The sequence below is a fragment of the Pantherophis guttatus genome, chromosome 4, assembly GCF_059756535.1.
Source record: "Pantherophis guttatus breed Tessera chromosome 4, ASM5975653v1, whole genome shotgun sequence".
NCBI lineage: Eukaryota > Metazoa > Chordata > Lepidosauria > Squamata > Colubridae > Pantherophis > Pantherophis guttatus.
The window spans coordinates 34,435,894-34,454,325 of NC_142066.1; positions in this window are offsets into that span (position 1 = coordinate 34,435,894).

Below are 18,432 nucleotides of genomic sequence, written 5' to 3' on the forward strand. Positions count from 1 at the left end.
TAACTAATTCCATTTCTGAATCTATTTCTATCAATACATTATATAATCTTTTTATATGCATTTGACCTTGGTCTCTAATTTGTTTTACCAAATTTTCCTCATTCTGCATACCAATTCTCTGATCTTCTTTACATCTAGCTTGCAACTGACCATACTGAAACCAAGTTTGAATTATTCTTTCTTCTTTTAATGCATTTAAAGATATTTTTTTTAAATTTGATTTATATGCTGCCCTTCTCCGGAGACTCAGGGCGGCTTACAATGCATTAAGCAATAGACTTCATACTTTTGTATATTTATATAAAGTCAGCTTATTGCCCCCACAAACTGGGTCCTCAATTTACCTACCTTAGAAAGGATGGAAGGCTGAGCCTAGTGAGATTCGAACTTACAGTAATCGCAGGCAGCTGAATGATAATAACAGGCTATTAGTCTGCTGCACCACTTTAACTGCAATACACCCCCTTCCATTTTAAGAAGCTCTTTATAGGTAATCACCTCTTGCTTTTGTTCTACACTTATATTCTATATATATATATATATATATATATATATATATATATATATATATATATATAAATTTGATTTATATGCCGCCCTTCTCCGAAGACTCAGGGCGGCTTACAATGTGCTCAGCAATTTAACTTATATTGATACTTTTTCCAAATTCATAACAAGGCATTCCTTAATATATGGCTTTTAAAGGTCTTATCCACCTTTTTATCATATAATAAGTAAGCATGCCAGCCATATAACAAATCATATCCTTCAATGTTCAATATTCTTTCTTCTGTTGAGTTAATCCAATCACTAATTATTGTTAGGACAGCTGCTTCATAGTATAATCTTAGATTAGGCATTTTAAGACCTCCTCTTTCACATATATCTTGCATTATTTTTAACTTTATTCTCGGTCTTTTCCCTGCCCAAACAAAATTATTAATACCCTTCTGCCATTTCCTCAAATTTTCATCTTTCTTGAGTATTGGTATCATTTGAAACAAAAATAGAAACCTAGGTAAAACATTCATTTTTATTGCTGCTATTCTTCCCAACAGAGATAATTGTAGTTTTCCCCAATTCTCCATCTCTTTCTGTATTTTTTGCCATAACAATTCATAATTATTTTTATATAATTTTACATTTGAGGCTGTGATATTTATACCATTTTTTTGCCATGTGTCCATATCTATGTCTATATTGTTATTTGTTTCTTTATACTTGTTGATAAATAAACAATAAACCAACCAACCAACCAACCAACCAACCAACCAATCAATCTTCTCCGGGAAAACTTCCATCCCAAGAAGGAAAGCTCTATTCAGAGAGGAGATATAAATAAGAACACATTTTATACCTGACATGATAATTCTAAATATATTATTTTCAGTTTTGGTCTATGTAATGCTGCTTACATCTTTCAATATTTTAGGAATTTTGTTTCCATGACCAGTATATCATAATTTATCTGGCTGTTATACTCATATACTCTATTCTAATCCAAACATGAAAAATATGTTCAGACTTTATTATACTTCTTCTGAAAGCATCATCTAATTGCCAGACATAGATCTTTTCGACCTCCACATTTCCCCTACTGGCATTAACATCAAAGGCCTGCTTGCCTGACAGTTTTAGAAATGTCCTACTAGGTTTTATGGACCTCATTCTAGAATGACCCACCTGCTATGCAAGAAGAGAGTACATTTCTTTGGGATTGTCAAATTGGCATTTCCAGAAAAAGAAATTCCTGGGACATATTTTTTTTCAAGAGTATAATACTTTACTGAAAAAAACTACATTGGCACAGAAGAAGCAAAACCATCTCTAGATTTCCCACACAAATGTGAACATGATTATTTCCCCCCTTCCCTCTGAATCATCTATGAATCATTATGCCCACCAATCCCTTCCTTTCATTTTGTTATGAGAAAACAGTTTGCCATGCTTCTAAAGATGCCTCAGTTGGCTAGATACTATCCCTGGCACTTTTGCATTCCATTCCACCACTGCCCCCTTTCTTTGTCAAGATATGAGTGAAGGAGAAAATGTAGGTGAAAGGCGAATCAGTCTTGACAGGGATGAGTCTGCAGAAAAGATATGAAAATCCCTGAGCGCTACCAATTATTTGCAGTGGAGATAGATACCTCCAATATCACATTTCGGAAAGTGTTATTCAAGCGAGTTGACACTCATTCATTTTGTTTCCAATTGTGCTTTTTAAAATATGGTGATATCTTCTGGAAAGCACATTGCACCCTGTCAGAGACCATACAGACTTCCCAAATTTAGAATAATGGCAGATGGCTAGAAAACTGAACCAGTAGTCAGTTGTATAGTCATTTTTCTTAGATTGCTTAGATATTAAAATTAATAAATAGCTATAATTGGCTACCGGTTACCCTTCGGGTGAGGTTCAAGGTGCAGGTTATCACCTATAAAGCGCTTCATGGCTTAGGTCTGGGATATTTGTCGGAACCCTGCAGCCAGCAACAATCGTCAGTTGCCCGGTGCGTTCCCACAGACAGGGCTTCCTCAGGGTGCTGTCGGCCAGAGAATGTTGGCTGGTGACCCCAAGGGGGAGAGCTTTCTCTGTGGGCACACACACCCTTTGGAACCAACTTCCTTTGGAGCTCCAGATGGCCCCTGACCTTTGCTCGTTTTGCCGTGATTTGAAGACCTGGTTATTTCGTAGCCTGGACTGATGAGGGGGGGGTTCTTAATAGTTTTTAAACTGATTTTAAGCTGTTTTAATTCAGACTTTTAATTTTATATTGGATTAATGTCATTGTGTATTTTACTGTTGTGACCCGCCCTGAGTCCATTGGAGATAGGGCGGCATATAAATCACATTAAACTTAAACTTAAACTTAAACATAATTATCTGCACAATGATACAGCACAATGTACACATATTCTTAGAGATGTTTGCTGCTATTTAGTCTCCCGTGGATTTCCTAAGGCAGGAGGCAACAGGAGCAACAGAATCAACAGTAGGCCCATGCCTATGCAAACCCTTCAAATGTACCTTCTGGACAAATAAATGCTTTGACCACAGCAGAAGGATTCTTCTTATTTATTTATTTATTTATTTATTTATTTATTTATTTATTTATTTTGAATAAGATAATAATCCTCTTTAAAAAGATCAACTGGATACTAACTAATTCATGAATATTACATTTATTTTAAGCTAGAAGGTTTCCAAGACTTTTCTGCTCAATATTTATACCACAAAACTACTTGGAAACTGCTTCTGGACTTCGTGCTTGAGATGTGGGGGGGTGGGGGAATGAAACTTTGATTTTGGGTTTTACCGATCAATAGGTTTGTTGTTATAGAAATGATTAGTTTATATTATTATGTAAAAGTAAAAATTTGAGGTTTGATGTTATTATCTTATTCTACTGCACCAAAGGGAGTTGGATGTCAATGCTTTTTCTTTCTTTTCCCCCTCTTTGCTCCATACTTTTCACTTCCCTTTTTCCTCATGTATTTTCCTACTATTTTCTTTTATATTTTTGTATTATATATTATAAACTAATAAATAAAATTTTAAAATATTCATACCATAAGGGAAATCCTACATGATAAACGACAAAGATCAAGAAATGTAAAAGAAGGAACAATACATGACAGAAATAAAGGAAATAGAAAGCTATGAATGTATCCTCTCTTGTTTTAACTATCCCTGCAGTTGCAAATAGCAGGATTTCCAAACATGATCCTTGATGCCCTCCCAATATAGACTACGAACAAAGTTGAAAGTTATTCTCGATATATATTTGTGTTTTCTTTTCTTTTGCTTTATACCTTTTCATACTTCTATTTTTATGCTTTTTTACTCTTTATTACTTCTATTGATTGCTACTTTTTGTTGTTTTTTATATGCATGACCTGTAAAGTGTAATAAAATTGTTTATATTGCTAATGATGGACTTCCTATACTAATTCTAAATCAGAACATTTCCAAGAATTTTGTGTTCAACACATATGTCACAGAAAAGTCCATAGAGTATGAATATCAGTGCTGAAGATAATAGAAATTTAAAAGAAGCAATATTACACAAGTGAAATAATGGAAATGGAGTATTTAGGTTAATATTAATATTTTTTGTTTCTTAAGTTTTCTTTAAGGTTTTAGCTCATTCCTAAACAAGAGCATTATAAAATGTAATCCATTTAGGTATCTTCATACCTTCCTACCATAAACTAGGTATAACTTCAGTTTTGGTTCTTTAAATAATTGCAACCCAGTCATTTTTTCCTCAAAACCCAAGCTGCTTCCTTAAATAAACATATGCCCTCTTCATTTCTCAGAATTTCAATTTTAATTCAAGAAGTGCTAACCAACCATCCTTTATTCATAAACCAAAAAAAAACCCTCCAAATTTCTGCTGCCTTATCAAAGTCAGTGATTTAAAGTTTAGGAACGTAAAAGAAAGGATGCTAAAAGACAGAAATAATAGAAATAGGATTCTTTTGTTTGTGTATTATTAATATTTTTTTCTTTATTAATTGTTCCAACAGTTTAATTTTTGTCTAATTTTATTTAAGGAAAAAGGTTCTAGGTGTTGGTTTCCTTCCATCATTCAATGTTAGAAAGATTTTTTAAAATCACAGTAGTTCATTATGACAGATAGAATGAATATACTAAATAATAAGGCATTTTGATCATTCAACTTTTCAGCCTTTAATTGTTTCTGTATTATTGAATCTCTTATATCACAACCTTCTGGAATACTACATGAGTGAAATAATGGAAATAGGAGTCTTTTTGTGTACACTATTAATATTTTTTTTTTCATTCTTAACTGCCACTGTTATTTTGCTTAGGCCTAAACAACATCATTCCAATAAGAGATCCATTTCCAGGCACTTTCGTAACTTCCCACTATAAAATAGAAGCAAACTTTTATTTATTTCTGGGATTCAGTCTAGATTCTTTAAGCAACTTGAATCAAATCATTTTTCCCCCAAAATAGAGGCTGCATTCTTAAATAAACCCATACCCTCTTCTTTTCTTAGTTTCAATTTTAACTCAACTAGGGGTAATTTTATCAGCCTCTACACATATATCAAAAACTCTTCTAAGAATTTATGTGTCCTTCCAAAAGTCACTGACTTAAATTTAGAGATTTAACAGGAAGGATACTGAAATGAAAAAAATGGAAATAGGATTTGTGTGTGTGTGTGTGATTATTATTTTCTCTTTATTAATTGTTCCTTGTTGTTTAGCTCTGGCCTAATAATAATTATGTAACATTTGGGAAAATATATGCAGACCAGCAACCCAGCAGTAGAGGCCAAAATGGAGAAAACCTCCACAGCCACCATGTATTTGCCTTTGGTGCTCAGGTAAGATGGAACAAAGGAGATCCACACACTGCAAAAGATCAGCATACTGAATGTGAGGCATTTGGCCTCATTGAAACTGCTGGGGAGATTCCTGGAGAAAAACGCTACTGTGAAACTGGCAGTTGCCAGAAAGCCCATGTAGCCCAGGACACAGTAGAACATGGTAGTTGAGCCTTCATTGCACTGCAGTATGATTTCCTCAATTTCTGAATGGGTGTCAATTTCAAGGAAAGGGGGAAATGTGAAGAGCCACACCATGCAGATGCCTACTTGAATCAGGGAACCAGAAAGAACAATGCCGGTAGCCAGTCTTCTTCCCACCCATGTCCTCATCCTGGATCCTGGCTTGGTGGCCATGAAAGCCAGAACCACAGTGATGGTTTTTGCCAGGACAGAAGACACAGCCACTGAGAAGATGATGCCAAAGCTAATTTGTCTGAAGAGACATATTATATTGCCTGGTACAACGAGGAACTGCAGTGAGCAAAGAAAGCATAGGATGAGGGAGATGAGTAGAAGGTAGGTGAGATTTCGGTTATTGGCCTTGACAATGGGAGTATTATGGTACATAAGAAATGTTGTGAGTACCACACTTGTGCAGAGAGTAAAGAAAAGTGCAAGGGTAACTAAACATATTCCCATTGGTTCTTCATAGGTCAAGAAAGATATTTTCTTTGAAATACATGAATCTTGGTCCTTATTTGGATATTGATCTTCAGGGCATTTTGAACAGTCATTCATATCTACAATTTAAATAAATTTATAAGCATTTTTTATTAGTCATACTATTATTAGAATCACCACACAGTTATTTATGGAAAAAGCACTGATCCTAATATTATCCATCTTACTTTTTCTCTTCTATTTGGGACATAAGAGAACACAGGAGAATATGGAAAAATGTTATTTCCTCATGAGTTTATTTCTTGTTGCTTATTTAGTACTTATGCTTCAAATTGCAAGGTTTCTATTTGTTTGTTTGGTTTTATTGCTACATCAACCTTCGATGTTGTCTTCCTTTGAGACTATTTATGTCAATTTTTTTACTTCTGTACGATTCAACTTCTGTACGATTCAATTTTACTGAAGGAAAAAGAAGAAAGGTATCCCTTATTTTCCTTACTTGAAAAATTTATGAAGCTTTCTTAATGCAGTAGAATTTTTTTTGCAAATGTTAGAGTGATATTATTTTTTTAAGGGATACCATAATTCCAGTGTAAGCAAAACAGAATGCTTTCTCCTCTAGCAACTGGCTTGGTCAGTGACTGCTCACAGGACAGTGATGAAAAAGTAACTGTGTACAATCTTTCAAACATATGTTTGCCATTCCCTTCTCAGAGCAGAATCATTGTTTGAAGAACCTTTCCATTTCTGAGGTCCTGCAACTGCTAACCAACTCAGGACCTTAATTAATTAATTAAAAATATCCACATGGCTTACATCAGTTAGATCACGGTGTCAAACCTGATTGGTCATGTGACACATTATGACATTTTTTGCCTTTGAGGAGTTGGGTGGGCGTGGCCAGATGTGATGCATCTGGCCCATAGGCCACCAGTTTGGCAGGCCTGAGTTAAGACACTAAAGGCTTTTGTTTGTCCCCCAAGTGGCCCCTGGCTCATAGCAGCCAATGTGCTAGGCAAATAGCTGGTTCAACTGTCTTCCTTTCAAAGTGCATTCCTTACTATTGCCTGATTATGTTCTTTCATTCATTTCCTCTCCAATGAATGCAAATACAAATATCAAATCTCTTCTTGATAATTATCTCAACTCTGGGATTAGCATGGCAAAGAATGAGGGAATGGGGAAAAGGGCTACAGATAATCCTTATTTGGTGACTGCCTTGTTTATTCCCAGTTACAAAAGTAATAAAAAAGGAATTTTGTCACTAATTCTTTCATTGACAATCTATATTTGCAGGTCCATAGAGCAAAGGAAACCTGAAATAACATTGCAAGAACAGTTGCTTTATTTAATGACTGACTGACAAGCCCCAATTGTGGCCATTAAATGAGAAGAACATGTATTTTTTTTAATCAAGTTGTCAATTGCTTAGAGTTTTGTAAAGCATATAAAGATATTCATAATGGAAAGTTCTACATAAAAGTTTTAGATAAATTCAAAAACAAATCAATGTATCCTGGAAATGATATATTGTGGTTCACCAACTAATATGAAGACTTTGCAGTTTACACCAATGAAAACACTTAAACTCTTAACTCTGAGGTCTTTCTTTCAAAGGGTTGGGGAATATTTTTTTATGGAAGGGAAAAATATCTTAACTGATAAAAATATAATACATGTCCTGTGCTTATATGTTCATGGATCTGCTTGAGGTGACCTAGAGAACAATAAGGAAATTTGGTTTACGACGTCTCTTACCCTTCTTGCTGGACATTTTCTCTTTGGGACATGGGAGGCAATCATAGCAGCAAAAAGGCTTCTCCTCCTGCTTTTTCTTAAAATATCCAGGTAGGCAGCTCTCGGTACACACTGAAACAGGTATGGTCTGCCCAATAAATGAAAGAAGGAAAATGTTAATCATGTATTTTGGGGGGGGGGAGTTGAAAAATCATGGTTGATCAATGTTCTACAAATAAATAGTTCCAATTTTAAGAATTTGAGATATTTTTTTTCATCAGTCACATTACCAAAACTATTCTAGATTGAATACTTTTCTCAGTTCTACCAATTATATAGGCAACCTTGTTTCTTTTTAAATGGGGAATATATTCAGACTATTCCATAGTGCTGAAATTATTTCCATGGGGCTCAAAATACCCTTCAGTTTTGTTCAGGACATTGAAAACTATCCATTCTTACTGTTGGATAATGCAAATAATTAAATATACTGTAATTACAGAGAAATATATTTTTCAGAGTTATTTAAATAAAACAAAAATTATTATAGAATACAATGAAACATTTGAAAGAGATCTATAAGTAGGGGATGGTTGAAAGAGATTGATAAGCATAGTATGTGATGGTTCTAGGGCTAGTAGATATATTGAAAAGGGATGACAAATGTTGAATAACTACAGATGTCAATATTAACAACTGATAATAATCAAATGTATACACAATGATAAAACCATTAAAATCATCAGTACAACTTAGATTTTTAAATATGAATTTTAAATAGTTAATTAACACATTAAAAAAGGAAAGATAATGAGTAATTATTTTTCTTTAATTTCCTAAGTTTAACATTTTTATTGAGTTATAAAATATTGTAAAATACAAAATACAAAAGTAAATAGAAAAGCAGTGGGTAGGAAAAGGGGGAAGAGAAGTGAGGAAGGATAAGAAAAAAAGAAAAAGAAACATTGACTTCCGACTCTCTCTGTTGCAGTAAAATAAGGCATTAACATCAAATTACAACTTTTTTGCTTTTTCATAATAGGAACCAGTCATTTCTGTAAAGATCTATCAATCTACTCAGTAAAACCCAAAATCAAGATTTCATTCTTTTCCACTTCAAGCACGATGTTCAGAAATGGTCTCCAAGTGGAAACAAAAGTACTTATGTTCTTTTCTTTCATAAAAGTAGTCAGTTTTGCCATTTCAGCCAACTCCATCAACTTCTGCAACCATTTGTCCATAGTAGGAATCAAAGTATCCTTCCATTTTTGTGCATACAATAGACTTGCTGCTGTCAACATATGTAATAACAAAGTTCCACATTTTTTCTCCACTTCTTTTTCCATTATGCTAAAAGAAAAAGTTCTGGTTTCTTTTCCATTTTCAAAATTTTCTGTATTAAAATGCCAATCATATTCCAATTTTGTTTTTGGTTTTTTTGCTTTATCGCATGTCCCCCATAGATGATAAAAAGTCCCTTCTTTACTTTTACACTTCCAACACTCATTTGACATAACTTTATATACCTTAGATAAGTTACCTGGTGTTAAATACCAACAATACATCATTTTATAGAAATTTTCTTTTAGATTATAAGTTAATATAAATTTTAAATCATTCATCCACATATATTCCCATTGTTCAAGCATCACATTATATCCAAAATTCCTTGCCCACTATGAGAACATGTTTTACATGTTCATTTTCCAAATTCAATTTCAATAACATTTTATAGATCTTAACAATAATATGTTCATCGTTGCTACACAATGAAATTTCCAATTCATTTTTAACAAAATCAAATCCATAGCACTTTTTGTCCAGTTTAAATCTTTCTTTCAGTTGTTAATAAGTAAACCAATGGCAAACATAACCTACTGATTCAAGTTCTTCCCTCGGATTTAATATTGGATCACCAGAATTGAGAGATAAAATTTTACCATATGTCAACCAGTCTGGTTTTGCCACCATTTCTTTTCTAAAAAAAGGCTTCCTAGGATGACACCCAAAGGGGCAGCTTCCTAGAGAGCCTTGTTGTATATTTATTCCAAACTCTTAGTATGGCATGTCTAACAAAATGTTTATTAAAACCAACATTAACTTTACGTTTATTATACCATAAGTAGCCATGACATCCAAACCTTAATTCATGGCCCTCTAATTCAAGTAGCCTTTTATTCTGGATGTTCACCCATTCTTTGGCCAAGTCAAATAACAGGCATGAAAAATACAATTTCATATCTGGTAAACAAGCCCCCTCTTTCCTTAACATCTTGCAGTAGCTTATATCTAATTCTTGTTTTTTCCCCTTGCCATATGAACTTAGAAATGTCCTTCTGCCATTGTTTAAATGGATTGCCAGTTGTAAGTATTGGTAACATCTGAAATAAAAAAGCATCTTTGGTAAAATATTTATCTTGATTACAGAGATTCTACCCAATAGTCAGGGGTGAAATGCTCCCGGTTCGGACCGGCTTGGGCAAGTAGGTAGCGATGGCGGTGGGCAGTTCGGAGAACCGGTAGCAAAAATCCCTTTCCCCCCCCCTCCCCAGCCTCCAGCTTGCTTACCTTCGCACGCCTGCCTTGCTTTGCTTGCTGTAATCCCTGCAATCCATAGCATCAGCAAGCAATTGAATCTCCCTGCCTGCAATCAAGTTCATCGATGAGCAGCTCTATCTGCCTGCCTGCCTGCCTGCCTCAATTGGGTAAGTTTTTTTCTCCTTTGGGAGCTTTAAAAAAATAGTTAATTGAGGGTTTTTTTAGTTGTTCTTTTTTTAGACCTAGCCATTTAAAGTTTAGGAAGTTTTAAATTTAGCTGCTTTTATATAAAAATAAAAATAAAATAAAATAAAATAATATTTGTGCAGATTTCTGAGATTTTGTGTGTTTCTGTAGTGTTCACTTTAACTACACAAACACACAAAATCTTACAAAGCTGTATGTGGAATTTTGTGTGTGTAACATGTGAAAGTTGATTTTTTGGACTTTTTGCGGCTGTGTGAGGTTCCTGCTTGTTGCAAGGGCCATTTTTCCCCTGCTTTTACGTTGTGGGTGAGCCAGTTGTGTTGTGTTGTGTTGTGTGTGTGTAAAGTGTGAAAGTTGGTTTTTTGGGCTTTTTGTGGCTGTGTGAGGTTCCTGCTTGTGGCAGGGGCCATTTTGGGTCTAGCGCAACTGCTTTTACATTGTGGGTGAGCCAGTTGTGTTGTGTTGTGTTTTGTAGGTTAAAAAAGGGCAAAGAAGTGATGTTGACTTGGCCACGCCCACCTGACTACCAAGCCACGCCCACTAATTAAGCCACGCCCACAGAACCGGTAGCAAAAATTTGTAGATTTCACCCCTGCCAATAGTGATAAATGCAGTTTATCCCATCTTTGAAAATCATGTTCAATATACCTCCAAAGAGGAATATAGTTTTTTTTGAAACAATTTTATATTTGTATTTGTCAACATAACCCCTAAATATTTTCTCAATCCTGAAATCTGACTTTTTGTTCAATATATTTATTTGTTCAACTTATTTATTTATTTATTTGTTCAACTTGTATGCCGCCTTTCTCCGAAGACTCAAGGCGGCTTACAATGCATTTAAAAACCATGTATAAAAACATTAAAAATTAAAACATTAAAAACAATTAAAACACTATCACTATTCTGATATATTGTATCTATATAATATAGATATAGATATTATATCTAACTGGAAAGTAATTTGCTCTGAACTTTTTTTTTTTTTTTAATTTGATTTATATGCCGCCCTTCTCCAGAGACTCAGGGCGGCTTACAATGCGTTAAGCAATAGCCTTCATACTTTTGTATATTTATACAAAGTCAGCTTATTGCCCCCACAAAATGGGTCCTCAATTTACCCACCTTAGAAAGGATGGAAGGCTGAGTTGACCTTGAGCCTGGGGAGAATTGAACTCGCAGTAATTGCAGGCAGCTGGATGTTAAATGCTGCCTTTTGGGGGATAATGCATTGATAACATAGGTTTATGATTCTACAGAGTAAGTCCCTTCATGCCCACAAGAGAGTTAAATCCAATCCTTCTTCAATTCCATTGTTTCTTATCTACTGTCAATTTGCCTTGACCATTAGTGGTTCAGATACTTATTTAGAAGCATGGAATAGACTTGTACTCATTTGAATAATATATCTGTATTCAATTTATTTGAAATTCATTTTTGCATAATTTCTTTCATTTGCCTTTTTCCCCCTCAGATTTCTGAGAAAAAAATTCGTTATTATCAAATGTTTGGGGGATTTATTTTTATTTATTTTTTTGCTGAAAAAAAGATATTATCTCCCCCAAATTCCAAAAAGCAGCATATAAAAATTTCCTAATTGTTTTTATTTTTATCACTTGTTTAACCATCTCAATCATTCAGTATAGATGGATGTACAAACCCTGTTCTGCAATTTTAACATCTTATAATAACCTTAAAAACAGTGTTCAAAATGTTGAATATGTGAAGGTTTTTGCAGTTCTCAGATCTCATTAGTAATATAAAGTAGGTATAAATCACCATGATTTATTAATTTACTTCAAAAATTGAATTCAGTGAAAAATTTTCTTAGGATAAAGCATCCCTTTTAAGATGGACTTCTTCTTAATATACTGTATATGTATTGCAGTGGATAAATAAATATGTATATTGGAAAAATATATTTAAAATTAAATTGAAAAATTAACAAACTTTTCCTATATATACTTGTATAATGAATCCTAGCAGAATAATCTTACAAGTAAAATGTAATGTATGCAAATAATATACTGTAATTATATACATGCATATCCATGGATGCCTCACACTCTTCAGGTAAGTGTGTGCCTTCTAGTGACTCTTAACCACAATCAAGTGTGCCTAGATTAATCCCTGAAGTTTTCTTTGAAATATTTTTGGAAAAGTTTAACTTGGTCTTTCTAGGACTGAGAGAAAGTGACTAGCCAAATGTCCTAAGGGAGAGGACTCTAGCCTTGTGGCTTAAAAACTACAACACATTTGCCCTCATAGTTACAATAATATAGACTTAAAACTATATGTCTCCATTGCCTTTCAAAATGAAAAATAACATGTTAGGAAAATCTATACTAATTTATATAATAATCTATACTAATTTATGTAACCAATTAAGCATCCCTTATGTTCAGAAATCTTGAATCCTTCACTTGCTCACAATTCTTTCCAGTATTTAAATTCTTTCTAATGTTAAAGAATATAGAATAGAATATAGAATATCCTTTAGGATATCATGTCAATATTTTCAAATAAAATAACTTCCATGCATAACCTACTTGGTTAAAAGTGCTGGGCCAGCTGATGGCTTCCTCATGAATGGTGAATATTTTGTCTTCTGCTGCCCAGGGATTCAGCTTCCCAACTTTCACTCGATGGAAGGACTGATTGGGGAAAGTGACCCAATTCTCAATCTCCAGTCCTGTAATCAGTTTTCCATTCTGATCAAAGGAAATTTCTTTCCCAACACTGTTGTTAAATGAGACTCTTTTCAAAAAGAAATGAAGCTGAAAATGGAACAAATATATGAGAAAAAATCAAGATTAATGTATAGAACTATAAAGGTGAGATAAAAATGTAATAGATAAATAAATAACATGTACATTCTTTTATTTCAAACATGTTATATAACTGAAAGATTGTTCCTATTCTAAACTGCTATACTTTCTCTCAAGCATAATTATCTGTGATTCTTGATCCAAAATCATTCTTATGGTCTACTAACAAATAATCAAGTCCAAGAAAATCACGTATACTTTAGTATGCAAAAATGTATCTTATTTGGGAAAACATGGTACTCAGCAAATAAATAAAATCAAGATTCCATTATTTTTTGCAATAACTAACAAACTTGTCTCCTGAAGTTATTAAAAATAAACTTAGCACGGAAGATCAGATCACTTACTATCTAAAATAATTTTAAAAATTAATCAACTACACAAAATAGTAGTCAAGGTTGGAACTTACTTGTCAACATTATCATTTTGTAATGCTAAAAAGTCTGCTATTACCAGTTCCACAAAAGGAGAGAAAAGGAGAAAGGAAAAACTTAGAAGACTTTACTAACTTTCCATCTACGTATGTATCACAGTTCTTTGTGGTCAGGAGCTCGTGAGATGCTGGAGAGTCAGTAGAATTTAAATTGATGTCCAATGTAAAATTACCTGCCATGACTGGAGATCCTGAAGACCAAACATTTTGTCACTCAGATTTCGCCTATGTTGTTGGCTCAATTTCATGGCATGTAAAGCATGTGCCACAGCATATACTGCATTGTATATACTGTAACTATGACTGGTCATCCTCATTTCAAAAAAGACTCCAGGAAGGGTTTCCAGTTTCTCCCTTCCTGTACAGACATCCTCTGTTTCCTCATTCACAGGTGGATTTGGAAACACACAGCCAAATGCTTGCTCCCACACATCTTTGAGGAAACCATCCTCTTTGGAGGAGAAATGGTTTCTTGTCTGAAGAAAATGTTGGAATCCTGCAACTTCATTTGAGTAAGGTGCAAAACTTAGAGCACCGTGGAGGACTTGAATATCCCAGCTTTTCTGATAAAAGAATGATGCAAGACCCATTTGGGAAACCATTATCCACACCTTGCCTTTGAGCTTTATAGAAACTATTTCCATTTCAGGTAGATACAACAACCACCTTAAACTTGAAAGATTATTATCATTGATTATTACAGTTTGGGCTTTGCTATTAACAAGAAGGCGAAAAGTTTCAACAAGCAATTGCAAACCCTCTAAAGAATTAGTAAAATATACTGGTCTGAACTGGTCCAAAAAGGCAACACAGATTTTATGGACAGCAAACAATGAAAAGATTAGGTACTGAAATGTTCTTCCACCAAATCCATAAACAAGTATCCCAACCCAAGTCCATCTGAAGTGCAAAAGTAGTTGAATAATCCCCATATAATGCAGTTCTTCACCTGGAACCATGTGGTAGTAGAAAGGACTTTCATTTGGAGAAGAGCCAGTTGAGAACTAGGAAATGAAAATTAGATACATAAATAAAAAAAACCTAGTATGTGTGTGGAAAAATATAATTGACAAAAGAAACTGTGTAGCCACTCTAAATTTAGAGTTCTGAAATATGATAGCAAATGCTTTTATATCATTTCCCTGCATTGTAGGAATGGATAATCCTTATGTTCTCTTTGAAATCTACAATCCTATGATTATTTGAATTTATCCCATCAATTTGCTTCCATAAAGAATCCATGATTTGACATATTTTTTACATATGTCCCTCCCTTCCTTCCTTCCTTCCTTCCTTCCTTCCTTCCTTCCTTCCTTCCTTCCTTCCTTCCTTCCTTCCTTGTCACCTGTTATACTCCATCTTCTCTTGTCAATTCAAGTATCTGAGCAGCTCAAGGTCAGATGAGATTTTTGGAGGAAAGAGAAGACATCAAGGAGGAATTACTAGGGAGAGAAAGATTTTTTTTCTTCTGCGTAATGAGGCTTCTAATTCTGCTCACATGGCATCTCTTGTAATGATTCAGTATGTTTCCAAATTCAAGGATATCTTTTTCTTTTACTAAAATGTATCATTCACCAAGATTTAGTGTTTGAATAGCTGTGCTTGTTCATTTTTCACAACAACTTTTTCCCTGATTGAATGGCATATTCTTTGTTAAGATCAATCAGAATGATTCCATCTTCAAAGAAATATTACGAATAAATTCTGGAAAAACTCTGGATCCTGCTGCTAGTTTTCAACTGTGATTTCTCACTGGATATTTTGGAGTCAATCCAATTTTATTAACTAAAACTAACTCATATAATAGCCATAGACAAAATTTAAATTTGTCTCATCTATCTCAGCCACTGTTTGGCATTATAATGGTTTTTCTGCAATTTATGAATATCACAGAATTTATGAATATCACAGTAGCCTGCAGTCATATGTTCATCATTCAAGAATTTCACAACTAGTACACATTTATGATCCTCATAGCATCCAAAAGTCACATAATTTCTATCTCACAAAGTTAACAACCAGATTCTAACAAGCGGATTTAATAGAGAACACAAATGTAAAATCCCAAATAATAGTGACATGAAATGTTGTATTTCTTAATACCCATGGCAATTCACTTAATGCTGGAAGTAGAGATGAAGTTGTAAGTCTAGCATGGACATGTGTTGTTTTAGCTCTCTCTGGAATTTAATGATGAAGTTGCCAATCCCAATTGTAGTCAATAAGTGATGACTATCTCTAGCTGAAGAAAGTGCTACAGTACCTATGCCTCCTTGAGCAGTGAATGAAATCAAGGCATCAATCTAATGACTTAATAAAATATAAATATATAAAATTCAAAAATATTGAATTGTTTTTCTCATCACATCAGCACCTTACATGTAATTTTTAATGACCATTCATAATTAATCATTGATACTCAGAGATATTTTATTTTATGTAATATTAAATATATTTTCTTAAATAAGCTCCATACAGAAATGTACATGAAAGTTAATTATATCTTATTGTCTTGCCTTCCACTACAATCTGAAAAGGAAAATCCAATTCATCTTACCTGAGGGACTTTGTAAGTGTCCAAAAAATCTATCAAAGAGATTCCAGGGTCAATAGTGCCAACAACTGATATGAGTTTGTTCAAAAAGCCACACTTGTAATTTGGAACAAATCTGTTCTGACTGGAGAAAAAATCCATTTTGGCATGATAGCCAGCATATCTATCACATATTCTAAAGCCCAGGGTGATATTAGGTAAGAGTTGGTGCTCTTCATTGATCTTCTTCACAGCAAATATCATAGTCAAAATGTGCTGATAATACTTAGTCAGGACTCTGCAAAGAGAATTACATGCTGTATCAAATGGAATTGTGCACCTAAAATGGGCAATATGGCTATGCTCCTTTAAAAAAAAAGGCTTAAAAACTAATAATGACTCTTTCATGTTATCTGATTAATAGATTTAGCTCCATTAAAAATTATTTTAGAAAGTAATAGTCACCCTTTCATATTAATTGATTGATATATTGATACTCATTATAAAAATGGCAGAAATACACTTCAGAGGAATAATCACAAGGGTTTTTTTTAATCTCTTTGCTGTTTGCAATGAATTCTAATTATGTTTGGAAGCTGTCCAGAATCATTGTCAGACATGTAACATAGAGATTAGCATTGTATACAATAACTGGGAAATAAACTTTCATTAATTATTTTTTCTTACACGTGAGGTGGTTCATTTTAATAGCCTAGGAAAAAAAATCAGTTCAGAAGAATATTATCCCTGAAAGAAAACTGCATGCCCAATATACTGAGATAAAATATGCTGTATCTCTGACTAAAGAGAGATATTATTCCTATGGTTCAATCATATTATCTGTATAGTCTGTTTTATAGACTGTAATTTCTATTTCAAGCAAAGGGACTGGAGAGGTTCAATATTGTTGGAATCTACTAGCAATGATTAGTTTAATTTTCTTCTAATATTATTTAAGGAACAAAGGTTCTAGCTGTTGGTTTCCTTCCATCATTCAATGTTAGAAATATCACAGTAGTTCATTATGACACATAGAATGAATATACTAAATAATTTTATCTTGATTGATATAGGCTATTGAAATGAAATTATGTCTTACAGGGATTCAGTAACAAGAGAATGATGTGGATCTTCCTCAAAGCTTTCTGCATTTCTAGTTGTGAAGACAAAAGAAGTGATGGCACCAATGATTAGATCACCCGGTTGGAAATATTTGTGATCAATCGGGATAGGATCTTGGATGCTGCATTTTATTGCTTGAGTCTTGCAAGTCATATATAGCAATAACAGTAGAAGAATCAATATCATCATAATAAATATTAATCCCACTTTGACAAAGCTTCTCTAATTTCTATGTAATGTAATTATAATCTCCAAAATTGCACAAGCTTGAACTGAATCTCTCTCTCTTCCTCACATGGCTTTCATTTTGAACTGAATTTTATAATTTCTGATTATTTTACCTGTCCCTAAATTCTGAAATACTTAATTGTCCATCAGCAATTAGTCATCATTTTTTGAAGTATAATAATTTGTTTGTCTAGGTGTTGAGGCACAACAAAGATAATAATAGTCTTTTTGATAATTAGAAGGGGAAGAAAAAATTGCAATCTTTAAATTTCAAGTTTCAGTCTTTTAATGAAATAGTAAGGGTGGAATGAATCACAATCATCATAGAATGAAGAAAAAGTTTTTCAGATGAGAGGAAGTTAAACATGGCAAAGATAGAAGCATTCTTGCTGCTTTCTGAATTAAAGATAAAAGTATTTAGCTTCCCCCTCCCATAAAAAATAATGTTTCAGTGAATATGAGGGCATAAACATAGTTCCTTGTTACATTTTTCTCCATGCAGTTTCATAGAATCATAGTGTTGGAGGGATCTTGGAGGTTCTACAGTCCAACCTCCTACTCAGGGAGGAAATCCTGTACCATTGCAGACAAATTGATGTCCAACCTCTTCTAAAAAAACATCCAGTGTTGGAGCATCAACAATTTCTGGAAGCAACTCATTCCACTGATTAATTGTTGTGTCAGGAAATTTCTCCTTAGTTCTAGGTTGGATCTCCCCTTGATTAGTTTCATCCATTGCTTCCTTGTACTTCTTTCAGGTGTTTTGGAGAATATGTTGACCTTCTCTTTTTTGTGGCAGCCCCTTAGATATTGGAACACTGCTA